At 34.6% G+C, this 20,469-nt stretch overlaps 1 protein-coding gene across 2 annotated transcripts in view; it reads left to right on the top strand.

Annotated features, from left to right (window-relative positions):
- Positions 1 to 20,469, top strand: part of LOC118203640 (macoilin-1) — a 210,542-nt gene that overhangs the window by 124,759 nt on the left and 65,314 nt on the right. The gene's annotated exons all lie outside the window — the stretch shown is intronic.

Below are 20,469 nucleotides of genomic sequence, written 5' to 3'. Positions count from 1 at the left end.
CAGCCGAGCAGTAAAGTCGCCAAACACTGGTAGTTCAGTCCAAGTTTCGAATCCCACGAACGGGCTTGCTGCATGGACGTGTTCGTGTTTTTCCCCAAATGTAATGTGTATACGAACCAGTTTCCTTTAGAAAGTCCTCCACAAAGGCATCCCTCCCTTAGGCAGATAGTTCTCGAGGCTTTGCCATAATTACAGAAAGGGGTATAAATGCTACTCTGACTGTTCCAAGTGCGCAAACTTACACATGCCCCATTAGTTGCTTGCAACAGCGTTTTTCTATTGACAGTAAAAGTACTCATTTACAAGGCCATGTTACATCTTATACTTACCTATGCCTCTCCTGTCTGGGGATATATACATGTAAAACCTCCACTGAAAAAGTTCAAATTCTCCAAAATATTGTATTCGGGCAAGTGGTGAATTGTCGCCGGTTTATTTAAGTGGTGAAATGTAGCTGGTTTAACAACTCGGCAATTCACCGTAAGTTTAAAACTCCTTAAATTACAGAGTTATATGGCTGTGTTAGCCTAAAAGTTCTATAGCAAAATTCCTGATGTAAGGAACACCACTATCCTCATCTTATATTATGACTTTCTTATATCATGGTAACAGAAAAAAGCCACTTGTGATACTTCGCCATATAAATACTTAATTTTTAACTGCAGTCTTGTTTCCACGTTCTTTTATTTAGTTAGTAAATAAATTAGTAAATAAGTTACAGAAAAGGGAGAGATATGCTGGAAAATCTGGTAATTACAGTTTCGTAGAACTTCCTTCAAAGATCGGGCGCCTCTTCATATCAAGAACTTAGCTTCCTAATAAGCTATGATCCAACATTGAATGACAAATATAAAATACCTTAACTATCTTTCACAATGTCAATAGGTAGACTTTGCATTTTTAATTTCATCGAATGTCGTCGGGTTCCGTCAATAGTTGGTCCAATGTTCTCTCTGCAAGTTGCTCCAATGAACTGTTAATTTTTCTTTCCACGGGAGTTTTGGTCTGCCATTTTAACTGTGTGTATCACTTAAAATGTTTCTTTACGGTAATATTTAATGGACTGTTTCAAATGTATCGAGTTTTTAGCTATTTCAGTTGCTCGTTACATCTTAAGGAAAGCAGCGTTTTCACGATTTTGCACAATTGATTGAATATGCTGGGAGCTTCTGTTACAGAATCACAGAGGTACTTAAACATTATACTCATTAATCTTCAGGGTACAGCTGTGAAACTGATGAACGCTGGTAGTTCAACCTGTTTTCAAATCTCGCTAGACAGGCTGGCTGCATGGGAGTTTTCGTGGTTTTGTCATGCATAACGTAAATACGATCCAGTTTACTTTAGAAATTCCTGTAAAAATGTATCACGACCCACCATCGGGTGAGCGGTTAAGTTGCCAAACAGTGGAGGTTCGACCTCTGTTCATACCTGCAAGAGAACAGGCTGGTCACGTGGGCCTTTTCATAGTTTTCCTCAGTTTTAATGTGAATACGAGCCAGGGGTGTTAGAACCCCAAAAATCTCTAAAAAATTGTGATTTCTGATTTTTTCATTTTCAAATTGTCTACACTTTTATCTTTCTAAAAATACCATTCTTTAATCTCTATGAAAATTAGAACTGTAAAAAAAAATCTAGTTTTTATTTGTCATCGAATGCTTTGATAAATGAGAATTTTTACATAAAAATACGTTTTTCTCCAAACGTGATTTTTTTTTTATACTCGATGTACCTTTTCTCAGGAACTACTGGTCACAGGTATCTAAAACTTTTATGGCTTATTTTATTAGGTTTCGTAATATTTACTGAAATGAGCTTTTTGTGATAAACTAAGACAAAATTTTTATTTTTTTTTGTGTGTGTGAGAAAAGTGCTAAATTTTACTATGCCTAACAAAATATTCTGTAAATTACTCTAAAAATCAAAATATTTCAAAAGTTCATTTCAGTGTAATCAGGTAGGTATACTTTAATTACGCAAAAAAATTTCAAGCGTTTATCTACAGCAGGTTTTGAGAAAAGGTACATCGAAAATGGCCAAATTAACGTTGTCGGTATAGGGGTTGCTGATACCCCTTAAAAAGACTTCCAGGATGGCATCTGTCTACTTAGGGAAAAAAATCCTTGTGTACTCTGCAGTTAAGTAACTCAAATAAACGAAATCAAACCTAAAAAATGTATCCTTTCCACAAATATTTTGTGGTTTGCCGTTGTTGGGGTAGAAGTTCCTAACATGGTTGTGAAAATTAAAAAAAATCTGATGTGGACACATTTGACTTCCTTGTCCTATCTATTAAATTATACACACTTTTTGCTGCCCTTCCTTAAACTTAATTTTTTGAATTATTCAAACTTAATTAATCGATCCCTCAAGGCAGGTTGAAAATGAAATAAAATATTTGAAGATATTCTGGTCAGTTTTTGTCATAAAAAAGTCAAACTTCTTTTAATTTTTTCTTCTTGTAATGAGTATAAAACTTTCCCAAATATATGTATAGCAAGGGGGAGACCATTTGAAAAGTTAGAGTAGCAATTCTGTGATTGGAAGTGCATGACTACAACTAATGGTAGCGAAAGTAAAGGTCAGGTAATCATTTTGAGACATATGACATAATTCATACCTACATACAGTTGTCATGAAAAATCAATTTTAAATCCATTTTGGGGAAAAAATCCTTTATTCTATCCATATGTACAGACATCTCGCAAAAAAATGTGTAAAATATATTCAGGCGTGGTCAAAACGATATTTCTATTGAAATATGATACCCGAAATTTTTCACAATTGCCATACTTTCGAAGACTTCCAAGAACTTTTTACCCCGTACAAAGAAGTAAAAAGGGTAAATTCGTGGGATAAATAGTGAAAACCACAATATTTTCGGGGGGGGGGGCGTGGAGAGGACCAATCGAGGATTAATATTTCGGTAAAGAGGGATCCACACCAGAAAGGATACAATAACAAAAATATCTTATACATAACTAAATTAAAGTTACTATATTATGCATTTTAAAATGAAGTTTTGAAACTGGTGAAACTTTAGGAACTTATTCTATACTGTTTATTTTACTTGTTTATTGTAATTTAAATAGATGGCATTTTTACTCATTATACATAGAGCAGTTTAATTAAGGTACAACAAATAGCAAAGCATGGGGCTGCACGCTCTCAAAAGCGCATACTTAATTAATTTTTTTAAAGTAAACGTGCCTCTGTTTGAGTATGAAGATTTAAAATGAAATTTATGACCCTTTTTCATAAACCTATAATTAATTATGCTGTACATACAGATTTTTTTCTTCAAGTTGCAGTTTTTTAAAAAGAGATCGTTTGGCATCAAAATCGTTTGCCGTTAGTGATAAGTTGTGCGGGGAAACTTTATGGAACTAAAAAAAAAAAAAAAAAAAAAAAAATTCTCGTATTTTAGAAGACCATTGAAACTTAAGGTTGTACAAAATTCTAATTTCTATTGGATTTTGGATTGGAATTATTATTTTGCAATGTATTTTTCTGAAAATTCGGGGGAAGTGATGGTAAAAAAGTGACATAAAAGTATTATTTAAGTACAAAAATAATATAAAAGTCATAATTTAAATTAAAGCAAATAGGAAAAAATCGGATATTCACGATTTTATTTGCCACTAGTAATTAATAATAATGAAAATGAAAGTTCCGTTCATTTAATTAAATTCCTTAATTTTTTAATTACTAATATTAAGTTTGAAAGAAAAAGTAAATTATTTACGTTTTGCGGAGGATAAGACTAATTTATTTCAGATAATGCCAACTCATTTCTTTTAAATATCTGAATTTCCTGATAAAATTTAAGATATAAATATCTTACTTTTCCTGAGTGGGAAAACATCGCTTATAAATCGCCGAGTTAGTTAAAATTTCATAAAATAAATAAGAAATAAATTCAAAAATACTGGCTTCGAGCTGCATATGTTTGATAACTGTCACAATTATATTTCTTTCGAAGGAACCTACAGTTCTGTAAGAATACATAGGCATGTTGCTATTACAATGTGTGACAGATATTGAACCGATGTGTAACAGTTACCTTGTAAAATCCCTGAGATACATCACATGAATGAGTGTTCCCAAGAGGAACAAGGAACAAAGTAGAAGGAGGCTTTAACAAAAGATTAGGATTTCGAAATATCCAATTCTTTGCAGAAGATAAGGTGAAACGTAATGAGGTGAATCGTAAACAAAAGTCGTGAGGTAAAATCACATGTTTGGAAAATTTTTGAAAGTGTGAGAACACCTGTGGCATCCAAGTAGCTTCACAAAGAATCTTTACAGAACACGTTGCAAATAATAAATGCAGGGGGAATGGATGAAATAGTAATACAAAAATGCAAATACAAATTGAATACAATGAAGAAAAATTAAAGTAGGGTTTCAGTTAAGTTTACGAATAGACTAACCCTCAGAGGGGAAAACTGTGTACACTCTGGCTCTCACACTAAAGAAAATGGGGACAGTTCGATATCTCCCTTTCTAGTGGCCCGATTGACAAAATTTAACTTGCGTTTTTTATGTCTCGAAAGCGCGACTTAAAACATATATTACATCAATGCATAGTATTGTTTTAACATAGGTATTTTGACACAAATTCGGAATTTTCTGAAATGACATGCCGATATTTTTCTGCATTTCGATTCTATGTCTAAAATAATGACCAAATATTAAACTTTGTAAAATTTGGTGAGGAAGTTACCCAGAAAATTAAAAATTTATCTTAGTGCCTTCCCCCCCCCCCAGTGTGCAACAAGAATTATTCACTTCCTGAAAATCTTAATTTATGGTAACCTATTTTCCTTTTTCATTGTGCACGAGCTGAAAAAAGGTACATCGTGCGTTCTTTCAACTAATTTCAACAAAGTGGTTAAAGCCGATTTGGCGTTATTAGCGCTTACAACAAATATGCCAAATTTCAAAACGCGCCCATACATAAATTCGCGTATATCATTGGGAATTTTGAATAAGAAACTTTTGCATATATGCCTAGAACTATATTTACTTGAAGGAGACTGAAAAAATTTTATCTGTTATAATTTTAAAAAAATTTCGAAATTTTTTTTTTTTTTTTTCAAATTACTAAAATTTTTTTTTTTTTTTTTTTAAACAAATAAATCAGAAAATATCAGAGCGAATTTTATTTGGTTTGAGCCTAAATTTCGAATAGCGAAAGAAAAAATCAAGTAAATTATAAAACAAAACATTAGTAAATATAAACCACTTTCAATTAGCATTGAGGAAATAAAATTTTGAGAGCTAATTTTTAAAGACTACTCGTGCGATTTTTACAAAACTTGACTGTTTGGTATAATTTTAGACATAGAATCGAACTACAGGAAGGCATCGGCATGCCATTTCAGAAAATTCCGTATTTGTGTCAAAATACCTATGTTAAAACAATACTATGTATAAATGTAATATATGTTGTAAGTCGCGCTTTCGAGAATGGAAAACGGAAGTTAAGATTTCTTCAATCGACTCAACAGAACGGAAGATATAGAACTTTCCTCCCATTTTCTTATGCTACGTGTAGACTAGAGAAATATGAAAATGATGCAAATATTTTTAAAATTTTCAGAACCTATTGCTAAAATGCTAAGGAAATCTACTATTCTGTTGTTTCAAATGTAAACAAGAAATGGCCGATATGACAAAAATTATTAGGCTTAGCGGCACACAACTTTTAAATTGTTGAAAATTCTAAAAATATTGCATACAGATTTACTAAAGGCATAAAAACTTTAACCGGAAGATAAGAACAGCATAATTCAATCTTTTTTAAAGCAAAAAATGCAAAATTTACAAACATATAAGAATAAAGAAACTGAGATCACTGAGCCGAGTAACAGAGTGGATATATATATATTTATATACTTTTGCGTGCGGCCGATTGCAACCAAAATACGAGGTGAACATCTACATGTTATGGCAGTCCTATATACAAAATTTCAACGTTCTGTGGCTACTCATTTTTGAGTTATGCGAGATACGTATGTACGCACAGACACAACGAAGAATTCTCTTCAGAATTCATTTGAAAAATTTAGTTTTACAATTTTTTGGGGGGAAAAGAGTGATTTATTCTGTCCTTACGTCCAGATGTCAAGCAGAAACATCGTTAAATTGCATTCGATAGCGGGTGAAAATGGGTATTTGCGTTGAAATATGATTGATGCCTGAAACTTTTCGCGATTACAATACTTCCTTTTTACTTCGTATAAGGAAGTAATAATCATTTAAATTCGTTGAAACACTCAGAGTTACTGCTTTAGCCATAATTATTTTTTTTTTCGGTATATCTGAGAATGAATTGTTGTTTATTTTAAAGTTTCTATAATAAGCGAAATTTTTGGTTATAGCTGGGAAACATGTCCAGTGAAATGAAATATTATCTCACTCATATTTCACGCTGTTATTTAGCCAGTTCTACTGAAAAAGGAATTTTCTCTAAATATTATATATAATGGTTTTTGGAGAATATCCTTGATTAAAATAAATATGCAGATTGCTTTTTTTTTTTTTTTTTTTCGTCTTGTTTCCATTACAGCGAAAATAAATGGAAAAGAACTTCATTAGCATGAACCTTTACATTTAACCCTGCGAAAAGGAATGCGTAATAACCAGTGACTCAAATTAATTCATCTTCTTAAGAGTGAGTTGCGCTTATCTCTGTAATTTAATTTTGTGAGAAATGTTGCAGCAGTAGCTACTCAAAAAATGCTGAAATTTTTTGAAAATATGACAGATGTTCTTCATTAATAATAATGCGGTGGGAATGGTGTCGTCGTCCATTTTGTGGTTGGTAATTTATTACAAAATGCAGCTTAAGGATTGTTCTCGTTTATTGGGCTCTCGAGAAAGATCGTTCAAGAAACGATGCCGTCCAAAAGTATCTGTATGCCCATTTCTGAAAACTGCCGAATGAAATTAAATGAATTTTTTATTTCTTGTTGCGAATCCTCCTTATAGTACATAAATACATACTGAGAAATTGTGCTTGAATGCTGTATATGACGTGTGATCATCAACAATAATTTTTTTTTGGGGGGGGCATTAAGGTATCCCGTATATGTCTATTTTTTGCTTAAAATCAGTAACACAAGAGCAATAAAAGTTTTGAAATGGAAAAAAAAAAAAAAAAAATATTCGTCTGTATAGTAACATAGCCAAAATGTGTGTAATTAATTTAGAAAAACTGAATAATTTGAAGGGTAAAATATCGAATTACCTCCATCAGGATATATATATATGTATATATATATAACTAGAAAGCCTGGCGGTCATACGAAATGGCGTCTGTTCTATATATTATATATTGTAATTAAAATGATTTGTGCAAAGGTGTCTGCTAATTCAAACTGAATTACCCAGGGCAGGCGGCAAGGACGCACCTTTGCTTACTGTTCCACGGGGTTTCCCCCTTCTACTTGCTTCATTGCTTAGAGTGCAATGAAGGAACCCACTGGCGGCGCATTTCTTAAGAGCTACCGCTAGCGCAATAAATAAAGGTGATTTAAATAATGAAATGCTAATTCACATGCCAAAGATCTCTTTGTACACAACATTTCTTGTGTGGATCTTTCCATCATTTTTAAGGTCGCCTTGCAGAGGACAATATTATTATTTTTAATTTTACGTCCGTTCTTTCACGAACTCTTGAACAGGCAGCATAAAGTTGACCGTGTCCAAATGCAGCCTCAAGTAAAAAAATGCCAACACGCTTAAGCGTTCGGCCCTGAGACTTATGGATGGTCATAGCAAAGGCAAGTTTTACAGGAAATTGTCTACGTCTCAATTGAAACGGCAACTTCACCCCATTGGCTAGTACAGTTACGCAAGCAACCAATAAATTATCGGCGACAAATAGACACTTAAGTCGCTTATAATAAAGGTATTTATTTATTTCATTTTATTTGTTTTTCCATCGTTGCCGGTTTTTGCCGGTGCATATTTCCGAATTTTATTATATATAGATGTTAAATTTATTTATTAAATGTTAAATGCACGTTCTCTTGTATTTCTAATTTTTTTCGGCTTAGCTTTCTCATAATATTCGTCGCGCGCTGCAGTGCATGGGGCATAAAACAATTTACAGTTACGCAAGCAACCAATTAACTATCGGTGACAAACACTTAAACCGCATATATATAATAAATATAATAATATTAATTAAGAACTAATTTTCCCCTGCGTTTTCCTTACATTTTCAACTTTCTTTCTTGGGTTTTCCCTATTAGAGGGATTTGGCTACGTGCCAAATTCTTTTTTCTCGAATATCTACGGAACGGCGCCGAGTTGAAATTCGAGACGCATTCCCTCAGGTTCCAAAAATTTCTCCGAATCCATCGATACGGTTCTCATCTTCGTACGACTTTAATCGGCCGAGATATTAATTAAAAACTGCGGAAACGTTAATTTCCGCGCTCATTTTTCCGATTGGCAACAATAAACTATCGGCGACACACACTTTAGCTGCTTATATATATATATACTAGAATGCCCGGCGGTCATACGAAATGACCGCTGTTGTAGATATTATAAATTGTCAATAAAATGATTTGTGCAGAAGTGTCTGCTAATTTAAACTGAATTACCCAGGGCAGACGGCGAGGACGCCCCTTTGCTTACTGTCCCACGGGGTCTCCCCCTTCTACTTGCTTAATTGCTGAAAGTAGAGTGCAATGAACGAAACCACTGGTGGTACATTTCTTAAGAGCCACCGCTAGCTCAATCAATAAAGGTGATTTAAATAATGAAATGTTAATTCACATGTGAAAGATCTCTTTGTACACAACATTTCTTGTGTAGACCTTTCCAACATTTTTAAGCTCGCCCTGCAGAGGACCATCCATTATTTTTAATTTTACGTCCGTTCTTTCACGAACTCTTGAACAAGCAACATAAAGTTGACCGTGTACTAATGCAGGCTCAGGTAAAAAAATGCTAACACGCTTAGGCGTTTGGCCCTGAGACTTATGGATGCAAAGGGAAGTTTTACAGGAAATTGTCTACGTCTCAATTGAAACGGCAACCCTGTGCCGTGGCAACTTCACCCCATTGGCTAGTACAGTTACGCAAGCAACCAATAAACTATCGGCGACAAACAAACACTTAAGCCGCATATATATATGGGGTGAAAGAACATTATCTCCTCCTAAACGGCTTGCTCCCGGGCTTAGCGAAGCACACCGTTGGATTCCGCAGGTCCGTGGCACGCCATTTTGACCATTCGCGTCTTCTTGGGACTTTAATTAGCCGAGATATTAATTAAAAACTAATTTTCCCTTACGTTTTCCCTACATTTTCCACTTTCTTGGGTTTTCCCTATTAGAGGGATTTGGGTACATGCCAAATTCTTTTTACTCGAATATCTATGGAACGGCGCCGAGTTGAAATTCGAGACGCGTATCCTCGGATTCCAAAAAATTCTCCGAATCCATGGATACCGTTCTCATCTTCGTACGACTTAAATATTACTTGTTCTGAGAACCAATCGACTGAGATATTAATTAAAAACTGCGGAAACGTTAAATTCCACGCTCATTTTTCCGAGTGGCAACAATAAACTATCGGCGACACACCGCTTTTTTAGCCGCTTATATATATAAAGATAAAAAATTCTTATTTTATTACTTTGCAGCTTTTGTGCAAGCTTTAGGCTATTTATTTAGAGTAATTAAATTGTTTACTTATGTATATCTCTTCTCTTCATAAAATAAAAAGAAAAAGGTTATGTGTCTTTCGTTCGTGCTGCGCGTAAGCTAATAGACCGAGGGCTACGAAATTTGGTACATAGGTGCATCTAGACAAGAGCCAGTGCAAATCGAAGCACATTCGCATTTATTAATTTTCGCATTTATATTAATTTTCGCATGTAGCAGTGTTGATGGCGTAGAATAAAATAGTGTTGATGGCGTAGAATCAAAATTCGAGTCAGATTTTTTTTTATTGTATCTTTTGGATTTTTTTGCATCATTTTGATTAGTTTCATTCTTTTAGAAATATGGTTTCGGCAACAATTTTTCATTCAGTTGAATACTGGATTGCTGACAGTTGAAAATCAGCACTGTTGGCCAGTTGGAAAAATGACGGCGATATTTCTGTGCAGTTTTTAAATTTAATTTTCTCTTGGATACTGGACGTTTGTTGAGAGAAGGCAACGGGAAATTGATTAATTTATATATTAGGATCATTAATATTAGTATTAAGGGATATTGCTTATTTTCATTGTAATCTTGTTATATGTAAAACATTCTTTTAAAATTAAATTTGTGGGGTTTTTTGGGGAGGGTGGGAAGTTGATCTGCAGAGTAAAATTCTGCGCAGTTTTTCCCTTCAGGCATTTTCCCGGTACATTTAAAAGCCAGACGAAGGGTGGCAGCGTAGTTGCAGTTATATTATATACATATAAGTACTATTTATTACTTATATAAGTTTCATTACGTATATGTATTGTTACGAAATGCCCAATTGCAGTAAGATAACTTCTCCGCAAAGTAGGTTTAGGGTTGCCAGAAAGTGTAAAGGAAAGACTGGGTTTCTGGCGCGAAATCGCCCATTTGGCGACAAACTTGGCGATATGCCATGGACGGAACGAGAACATTCTAGAACGAATTCTTACCAGTTTTCTCGAGAATGTTCTTGAAGCCAGGTCAAAAGCTATAACATACTCTGCCTTTATGCAGAGTAGCAGTTTATCGTGAAGAGTATCTTGAGTGTGTTGAGTTCAGAAATTAGCTCGAGAGCAATCGATCGAGACGAGAAGCTATACTTTGTCGTGAAACTGTCTAGATCGTTATAGCCTGATAACCTGACGCAGTGTTGCTGATTTTTTCAGCGTGTTTATCTTAGTTTTTTTAGCAACTGTAACGCGTCTTTGGAACTGTCCTGAATAATACTAACGAATAAATTGTGTTTTGATTCTTTAAGTGTTGTCATCAGTATCTCCAAACCCGTAGAACGCAACAATATATAAAGAAGAAAGCCTGTTTGTTCACTAATCAGTCAGTCACTACAATAGCTATCGTCACCAAACTTTCTATAGTTCTTTTCAGAGTCCTGGAAAAGGTCGGACGTCCACTTTTTTCCAAAAAAGAAATAGCTAAAATCAGAGATATTATTTAAAAACTCGGAAAAACGATCGTTTTCGCCTTCATTATTCCGAGTGGCAACAGTCCCGCGAGCTGGAGATGAAAGTCTGCTTTATTTTCCAAAGTTGTTGGCACTGCTTCCTTTCATATCGTAGAGTTTGTTAATAAAAAAAAATTCCAAGTTTTACAATGAAATAAAAATAGCATTGAAACGTTAAACATATTATTCCCGATTCCAAAAATTCTTGGGAAGCCATTTCTTTTGCGTACGACTTTAATCAGCCGAGATATTAATTAAAAATTCCGGAAACATTAATTTTCGCATTTATTTTTCCGAGTGGCAACAGTCTGGCGCGTTGGAGATAAAAATGCTTCATTTCGAAAAGTATTGCTGCTCGCTTTCAAATCGTATTAATCAGAAATTTGTAAGTTTTACAAAAAATCAATATATGTATAAGGAAGAATGTTTGTTTGTTCGCGTTATTGATTATGATTAATGTTTTGCCACATTTAATCGACTAAAATTGAATATAGGTGAAATATTGGATGGAACTTCAGCTTTTACGACCATATGATTAGAAAGATAAAAATCATTAAAACTTGCGTGCCGTTGTTGATGATATAATGAGAGAGAATTAGTTTCTTTTCTATCGAAATTTTTATGTGGGTTCCATATCGCATCAGACTGAAAAATGTACAACTATAAATCGTATTTTTTGCGTCGTTATTCTAGAAGGATTACAGCGGTATCATTCTCTCTGTTGTTAGATGCATTACTCTCAATCTAATTTAACTGCCATCGGATACTTCCACTAGTATTATGTAAGTAATGAAAAAGATGTAGCAGTGTTGATGGCGTAGAATATAGCATGTTGAGTCTGTAATCAACAGCAAGTTTTGCAGCTGAGGCAGATTAATACTTCTAATAAATTTATTTCAATTGACATTTGCAGACGCAATTGACTTGGCACTCTAACTGTGCCCATTTAAGGAGACTCATACACCTTAAACCTCTTATGATCTTTGAATATGTGACTGTTGCAAGAATTGGGATAACTTATTTATTTTAAAAGCAATTACTTTCAACTTTTTATAGCTGACTACATAATACAGTTGCTTTCTGAAATAGTAATCAGAAAGTTTTGTTGCCACAAATATTTTTATAATTTAATCCGCTTTGTGACAAAAGTTTTCGTCATGTTTCCACTTTGCGCGAACAGTTTAAAATATTCTGTTGCATAATTTAATTCCATATTTAATATATAGCTTTTATAACATTTGGAAACTACTGTGAACCCAAAATTCTAAGAATTTCATGTTAAATTTTTATTTTATTTGGAGTTGATTTTATAAAATGTATTTTAATAATAAGATCTGCAATGTTTTCGTCCATAAAATTTTTTAATATTAAAATATTCATCAGATTTTGGGTTCAGTTAAAACACAGGGCTCATAATAAAAACTCCATCAAATTTTAAGTATGTACCATTAGCCATTTTTAAAATATCGTTCGCGCAAGGTGGAAACGTGACGAATAATTTTGTCACAAAGCGGATTAAATTACAAAAATATTTGTGGCAACACAAACTTTCTGGTTACTAGTTTCCAAAGCAGCTGTATTATGTAGTCAGCTGTAAAAAGTTGGAAGTAATTGATTTTAAAATAAATAAAATATCCCAATTCTTGCAACAGTCACATATTCGAAGGGTGTTAAGGGGTTTAAGATATATGAGCCCCCTTAAGAACATTTACATTTTTGATACTTTTGGGAACGGAAGAGAGCAGAGATGCATCTTAACGTTAACAAGAGTAGAAGCAGAAGTACGCAGTTATCAAATATGGAAGCTTAGGTTTCAGTTCTCCAAATTTTGAGTTCAAGTTTCGAATTAGCTACGTCGAAGACGGCGTTTATTTTCACAACCGTTGCTTATAATTATATACTTCCAATATAGAATGTTGATTATGTACTTCCAATATGGAATGTTGATTATATACTTCCAATATAGAATGTAATTATATACTTCCAATATAGAATGTAATTATATACTTCCAATATAGAATGTGTTTGAAATGACGCAAGTATTCATGTTTAAGGAACGGCGACATTCACGAAATCTAACATTTAATTCTCTCTTCCGTTCCCTACACTTCTATTTGGATTTTATTTTCGCAACCGTTGCTTATAATTATATACTTCCAATATAGAATGTTGATTATATACTTCCAATATGGAATGTTGATTATATACTTCCAATATAGAATGTAATTATATACTTCCAATATAGAATGTGTTTGAAATGACGCAAGTATTCATGTTTAAGGAACGGCGACATTCACGAAATCTAACATTTAATTCTCTCTACCGTTCACTACACTTCTATTTGGATTTTATTTTCGCAACCGTTGCTTATAATTATATACTTCCAATATAGAATGTTGATTATATACTTCCAATATGGAATGTTGATTATATACTTCCAATATAGAATGTAATTATATACTTCCAATATAGAATGTGTTTGAAATGACGCAAGTATTCATGTTTAAGGAACGGCGACATTCACGAAATCTAACATTTAATTCTCTCTACCGTTCCCTACACTTCTATTTGGATTTTATTTTCGCAACCGTTGCTTATAATTATATACTTCCAATATAGAATGTTGATTATATACTTCCAATATGGAATGTTGATTATATACTTCCAATATAGAATGTAATTATATACTTCCAATATAGAATGTGTTTGAAATGACGCAAGTATTCATGTTTAAGGAACGGCGACATTCACGAAATCTAACATTTAATTCTCTCTACCGTTCCCTACACTTCTATTTGGATTTTATTTTCGCAACCGTTCCTTATAATTATATACTTCCAATATAGAATGTTGATTATATACTTCCAATATGGAATGTTGATTATATACTTCCAATATAGAATGTAATTATATACTTCCAATATAGAATGTGTTTGAAATGACGCAAGTATTCATGTTTAAGGAACAGCGACATTCACGAAATCTAACATTTAATTCTCTCTACCATTCCCTACACTTCTATTTGGAAAAGTTTTACACCGTTATGAAATAATAAAAATACAGCGAGTTTGACTACCGTGCTATAAAGTTTGACCAGGATACATAGTTTCCAAATGTTCAGATTTTGATGTCATTTTTGACTTCCCTCGAGGGATCGTTTAAGTTCGAATAATTCAAGCAAATAACTTTAAATAAACAGCGGCAAAATATGTGTATAATTTAATAGGTTATCTAAGAAGTCACGTGGTGTCATCATCAGAATTTTTTGTATTGCTGTCTGTGACAACAAATTCCCTTAAAAGTTTACATGCAGCTACAGAATTAATTTCTTTTTTAAACTCACGGCGTGTTACCTAACTCGCTCTGCGACTTAAAAGACGTCTTTCGTTGTTCACACAGTCTCTGTGGACCGGTTGAAGACTTCCAGCGTTGAATATACATATTTATTACCAATGTTACTGACGTCGGGAGTGGTGTGTTTAGAGCGAACTGACCTATATTCCTTTTTTGTTGTTGATAAAAGGTGTCTGGGAAAGAGACGCCATGTGGACTAGTTTTAGTTTCTTACGTTTTTTTTTTTTTTTTTTTTTTCTCCCCCTCCTTCCAGTCTCTCATACCCAAATGGTTTTCTTTCCCCTTTTTCTATCCTTACGGTTATCCATTTCATTTTTATCTTTTGTGTATGAGACGAGTTACATCTGTCCATCTGTTCAAGTTTTTTGGGGATAATAGTGTTCTGATTGTCAGATTTATTTATCTTTTTATGTACGTTGAAGCAAATAATGTGTGGGTTTGTAAATCTAGAACGATGTATAAAACAAAACAAAATACAAACAGTTTTTCACAGACGATTTAGTATCTCTAAATCAATTATAATTCAGTTCTCACTTCGCGAAAAGGCTCAAAATATCTATATTAAAAATCACGAAGTACATCTGACACACTTATTTCCTCGAAAAAAAATTCCAGAAAGGATTAAGCATGATTTAATTCGCAATAATAAATGAAGGCGTTTTCTTTGTTGTTGCGAAGCTTAGTCTCTCTAGATTGGCAACAAATCTATTATTCTGCTGTTTGAAATGTAAATAAATATGTCCGCCATATTGTTTAAAAATTAGGCTTAACCGCATTTAAACAGCTTTTAAATTGTGGATAATTGTACAAATATTGCTTGGAGATTTACTAAAGACATAAAAACCTTAACCGGAAGATAAGAACAACATAATTCAATCATTTTTAAAGGAAAAAATGCACATTTTACAAACATATAAGAGTAAAGAAACTGACATCACTGAGCCAGGTAACAGAGTGGATATATAGGTGCACATCTACATGTTATAGCAGTCCTATATACAAAATTTCAACGTTCTGAGGCTACTCGTTTTTGAGTTACTTAGTCGTTTTCAAGATACGTACGTAGGGCCAGACGCTACGAAATATTCTCTTGAAAATTCATTTTAAAGCAGTTTTATAGTTTATTTGGAGGAAAAGAGGCTTTTATTCTGTCTTTACGTACAGATGTCACGCAAAAATATCGTTAAATTGCATTCGATGACGGTCAAAATGGATATTTTCGTTCAAATATGCTGCCTGAAACTTTTCGCGACTACAATACTTCCTTTTTACTTCGTACAAGGAAGTAAAAAGAGTTAAATAAAAACATTTTCCCCAAATATTGATGTTAAATTATAAAAATCTTGCTGCGGAATGTTATTTACATGTGTTAATTATAGCAGTGTACAAAGGCTGTTTGCACATTTTTAGACGATTTTCGTTGCTATTACAGAAATATGTTACCTAAACTTTTCAGTTTTAAATGTTCCATCTGATAACAGTTATTCTTCACTAACTTTACTCACCGTAATTTCAAAGCCTTTTATAGTAGCGAAAGAGTATTTTATCCCATTCCTCTGAAACAGCTTTCCTTGAGTCTTAGGTGGGCTGTGGGTTGACGTGTGGACAATTCGCTTTTTAAAAGTCCAGAAGCGCAAACAGCCGTGGATGAAACATCGGGAGATTTAGTAGGGACATGATTGAAATGTATGGCCTTGATGCCCTATTCTTGTTTCATTTTTTCCAGGAAATAAACAGTGGATTTTGGCATCTTGTCTTGATGCAGTTCTACTAATTGATGGCACTGTGTGCAAAGAGGAGGTATGCAAGCCATTGAAAATTGGGTATAAAATATGTTGATGATAACATGTGCAGTTGATCTTAACAGTTATCTGCACTGCCTTGTAATTTTTATTTGTCGTTATATCAAAAACCAACAAGAATCATAAATCCTTTTGAAAAACTTCTTTCAGATTCTTTGAACCAGGTTCTGAGATTTTTTCTTCTCTTTGATGAATCCTTTGAAAAACTTCTTTCAGATTCTTTGAACCAGGTTCTGAGATTTTTTCTTCTCTTTGATGATAATAAATGTATCTCTTTTTATTGCGGTCATTTAAATATACCCAAGATTTATCTATTGTGACAACATTTTTCCATTTTTATCCAAAGAATTGTTTCTCTTAGAGAATTTTACAACTCGTTCTGCTTTCGGGGTATATGTCGTGGAGAAAGGCGATGCGCGTTACGTTTTTTCGCCTTTATAAGATTCAAATCAGCATTGATAACTTGGTTTATAGGTGACACAGTACATTTTAATGTCTGTGTCACCTATAAACCAAGTTATTAATGCTGATTTGAATCGTCGCAACTGTCGTTTGACTTCGAAGATATTCTTTTAAAATTACAGTTAGTACTTTTGTAACATTCGAAACATTCCGTTTTTCCCTCGGATATGTCTTTCGAACAGTTTTTCTCCTTAAAGCCAAGCCATTGACTTTTTTTTCTTCCCCATTTCTTATTGACAATGTTATCGATAGTTGCTTTAGATACCGAAAAATCATGACTTTCACAGTGCGTTTTAATAACTGCATACGAATAATTTTCATCGGCGAGAGCACAAACATAGCCTTCCGTGCATTGCTTCTTTAAAAGCGCCATTTTGCATGAAAACAAAATTGTCAAGCAGCAGAGATAACGTACACTTTCAAAAATATAGCCGCAGTTAAAAAAAATTTCCAAGCAGGCAATTTTTACTTCCTTGTACGAAGTAAAAAAGGAAGTAGTGTAATCGCGGAAAAGTTTCAGGCAGCATATTTCAACAAAAATATCCATTTTGACCACTATCGAATGTAATTTAACGATGTATTTGCTTGACATCTGTACGTGAGGACAGAATAAAAGACTTTTTTCCCCTTCGTGGTGTCTGTGCGTACATACGTATCTCGCGTAACTGAAAAAACGTTGAAATTTTGTATATAGGACTGCTATAACATGTAGATGTGCACCTCGTATTTTGGTTGCAATCGGCCGCACCCCCCCAAATATATATATATATACATATATATATCCACTTTGTTACTCGGCTCAGTGATCTCAGTTTCTTTACTCTTATATGTTTGTAAATTGTGCATTTTTTGCTTTAAAAATGATTGTATTATGTTGTTTTTATCTTCCGGTTAAGGTTTTTATGCCTTTAGTAAATCTGTATGCAATATTTTTGGAATAATCAACGATTTTAAAGTTGTGTAAGTGCCGCTAAGCCTTTTTTATATGGCGGCAATTGATGTTTACATTTGAAACAGGAGACTAGTGGATTTGTTGCCAATCTCGAGAAACTTGGCTTCGCAACAACAAAGATAACGCATTCATTTATTATTGCGAATTAAATCATGCTTAATCCTTTCTGGAATTTTTTTCGAGGAAATAAGTGTGTCAGATTTACTTCGCAATTTTTAATATACATATTTTGTGCCATTTCGTGAAGTGTTAATTGAATGAGAAATAGCGAATCGTCTGTGAAAAACTGTTTCTTTTTAGTTTTGTTTGCTTAATTTCTTTTATACATCGTTCTAGATTTATTATGGTATTTGAATAGAACACGTGGCAACGATTAGATAATTCATTAAATGATATAAATTTTGTGCATTCGGAACTATAGTATGAACGAAATATAACGCTGTTAAGTGAACCTAGCGCCAGAGTGTCGCTATAGTAAACAAATATAGTGAATTTTAAAGAGTGCATTTGTTCTATTGTGGTTTATGCGCTATCGAAGAAGTACACTGGTGTGCAAAAATTAAGGACGAAGTCGAAAAATTAGCATATCAGCTGAACGAAGAGGCAGAGCGGACAGAAAGACCAATCAGGAGATTAAGTAAGGTGATGTACGGTAGCACATGCGCAGATATGCATGTAGACGTAATGGGGGAGTGTCTGAGTAGTATAAAGCATGTTGTCGGTGTAACATCAGTATTTCTGGCAAAGAGATTGCACGCCGTATAGCAGTTAAAATCACACCGAGTTGCTGCCTCAGCGAGAAATGGCGAATAATCAATCTGTTAGACGACATCCGGATGCTTTTACCCGAGGTTGAATCATTCGGAAGTTGGAGGAAGGCCGCAGTGTGACAAGTGTGGCTGCAGAGTTCGGAATTGCTCACAGCATCGTTTCACGACTTTGGAGACAATTTCAAACTACAGGAACAGGTATCCGGGGGTTTAGTAGTGGTCGTCCACGAGGAACCACACCCGCAGATGACTGGTATATTGCCTTACAGGCCAGAAGAAACAGGCGGCAGACAGGTGGAGAAATCGCTAGACACACGACACAGGCGACTGGACGACCAATATCGCGTTTTACCATGGCCAGAAGACCGCACGGTGGTGGTCTATTTGCACGACGCCCTGTACGGTGTATACCTCTAACGCCTGCCCATCGGAGAAGGCGTTCTCTGTGGTGCCGGGAACACCGGAATTGGAGAGACAATGAATGGGGACGAGTACTCTTTACAGATGAGAGCAGATTCAGTCTGAGTAGCGATCATCGCATACTCATCTGGAGAAAGCAGGGAAGCCGCAATCATCCCTCGAACATCATTTAAAGGGACAGGTATGGAGGTGGCGGTGTTCTGGTTTGGGGAGGCATCATGCTTGGTAGTCGTACAGACCTTCACATCTTCGACGCAGGTTCAGTCAACGAGACCCGTTATTGTAACGAGATTCTTCTTCCATATGTGCGTCTTTTTAGAGGCACTATGGGTCCGCAGTTCCTTTTCATGGACGACAATGCACCATGTCATCGCACAGTAGCTGCCGAACAGCTCTTAGAGAGTAAGGATATTGAACGTATGGATTGGCCGGCACGATCTCCGGATCTCAATCCCATCGAGCATGTATGGGGTTTTCTAGGCAGACGCTTGGCAGCTCGTACCTTACCACTAGTAACGATTCCGGAGCTTCGATTGGCGCTGCAAGACGAATGGGCAGCAATGCCTCAACAACTCATTGACACCCTCATTCTCAGCATGGGCAGACGCTGTGAAACCTGCCTAGCAGTCAGGGGAGATCATATCCGCTATTAAAGACCGGATGTTTCTTGCTGGTCACCCATCACAGGGATGTTTCGGCCTTCAGTCGCATTGCTCTCCATGCTACTTTTTCAATAAAGCTTCTTTTTATCCCTCTGATTTCTCTTTTAGTAAGTGTTGCTTACATTAGTCATGTCCTTACGTATTGGGGATCTTACGGTATTAAATGTGTTGATTTGGAAAGCTTTTGTACAAAGTTATATTGAAAAAACCGTCTCGTCCTTAATTTTTGCACACCAGTGTATATTTTAATTCAATCCAATAAGTTTAAATGAAATGCAAGAAAAAATGCGTATAATTTAATATTCCGTACAAGGACGTCATGTGGTGTACACATCAGATTTTTTATAGCAAATCTGAGTCATTTAAAAATGACCGAACAGCTTAGTAATTTTGTATGCTTTATGTTGTTTAGTTATTAGTCCCTTGAAGGACTATTTTCGTTTTGCGTTGGTTAGCCTTAAATGACCGTTTGACTTTTCAAACTGTTGCCACCAAATGTTATAGTCCTGCATTATATTAGAAGAAATTAAATAATGAAAAATCGGCATATGTATATTTCTCGCATTGTGATAAAACAACGGTACCCGGAGCCATCGAATTTTGAATGACATAATCCTCCTACGAATATGAGCATGTGGAAGCCCAAATTTGAAATTTGGAATTTGTTTTATGATCGATTTCATATTTTGTAACACTTTAACGAATTTTTGATTAACAAACTCAACGATTTCAAAGCGAGCAATAGCAACACTGTACGGGGGGGGGGAGAACGTTTTTATTTCTAGCATGGGAGACTGTGTATCGGAAATTCTGAAGATATGCTCGTTTTAAAATTATTTTTCGATATTGTTGTTGAATTGAATTTTATGTTTTAAGGACAAAGAGCATTT

The sequence above is a fragment of the Stegodyphus dumicola genome, chromosome 11 (genome assembly GCF_044657685.1).
Source record: "Stegodyphus dumicola isolate Sdum_Otavi_A_Nest chromosome 11, ASM4465768v1".
Taxonomy (NCBI): Eukaryota; Metazoa; Arthropoda; class Arachnida; order Araneae; family Eresidae; genus Stegodyphus; species Stegodyphus dumicola.
The sequence above is the reverse complement of the archived record's forward strand: the minus strand, read 5'-3'. Positions and strand labels throughout refer to the sequence as shown.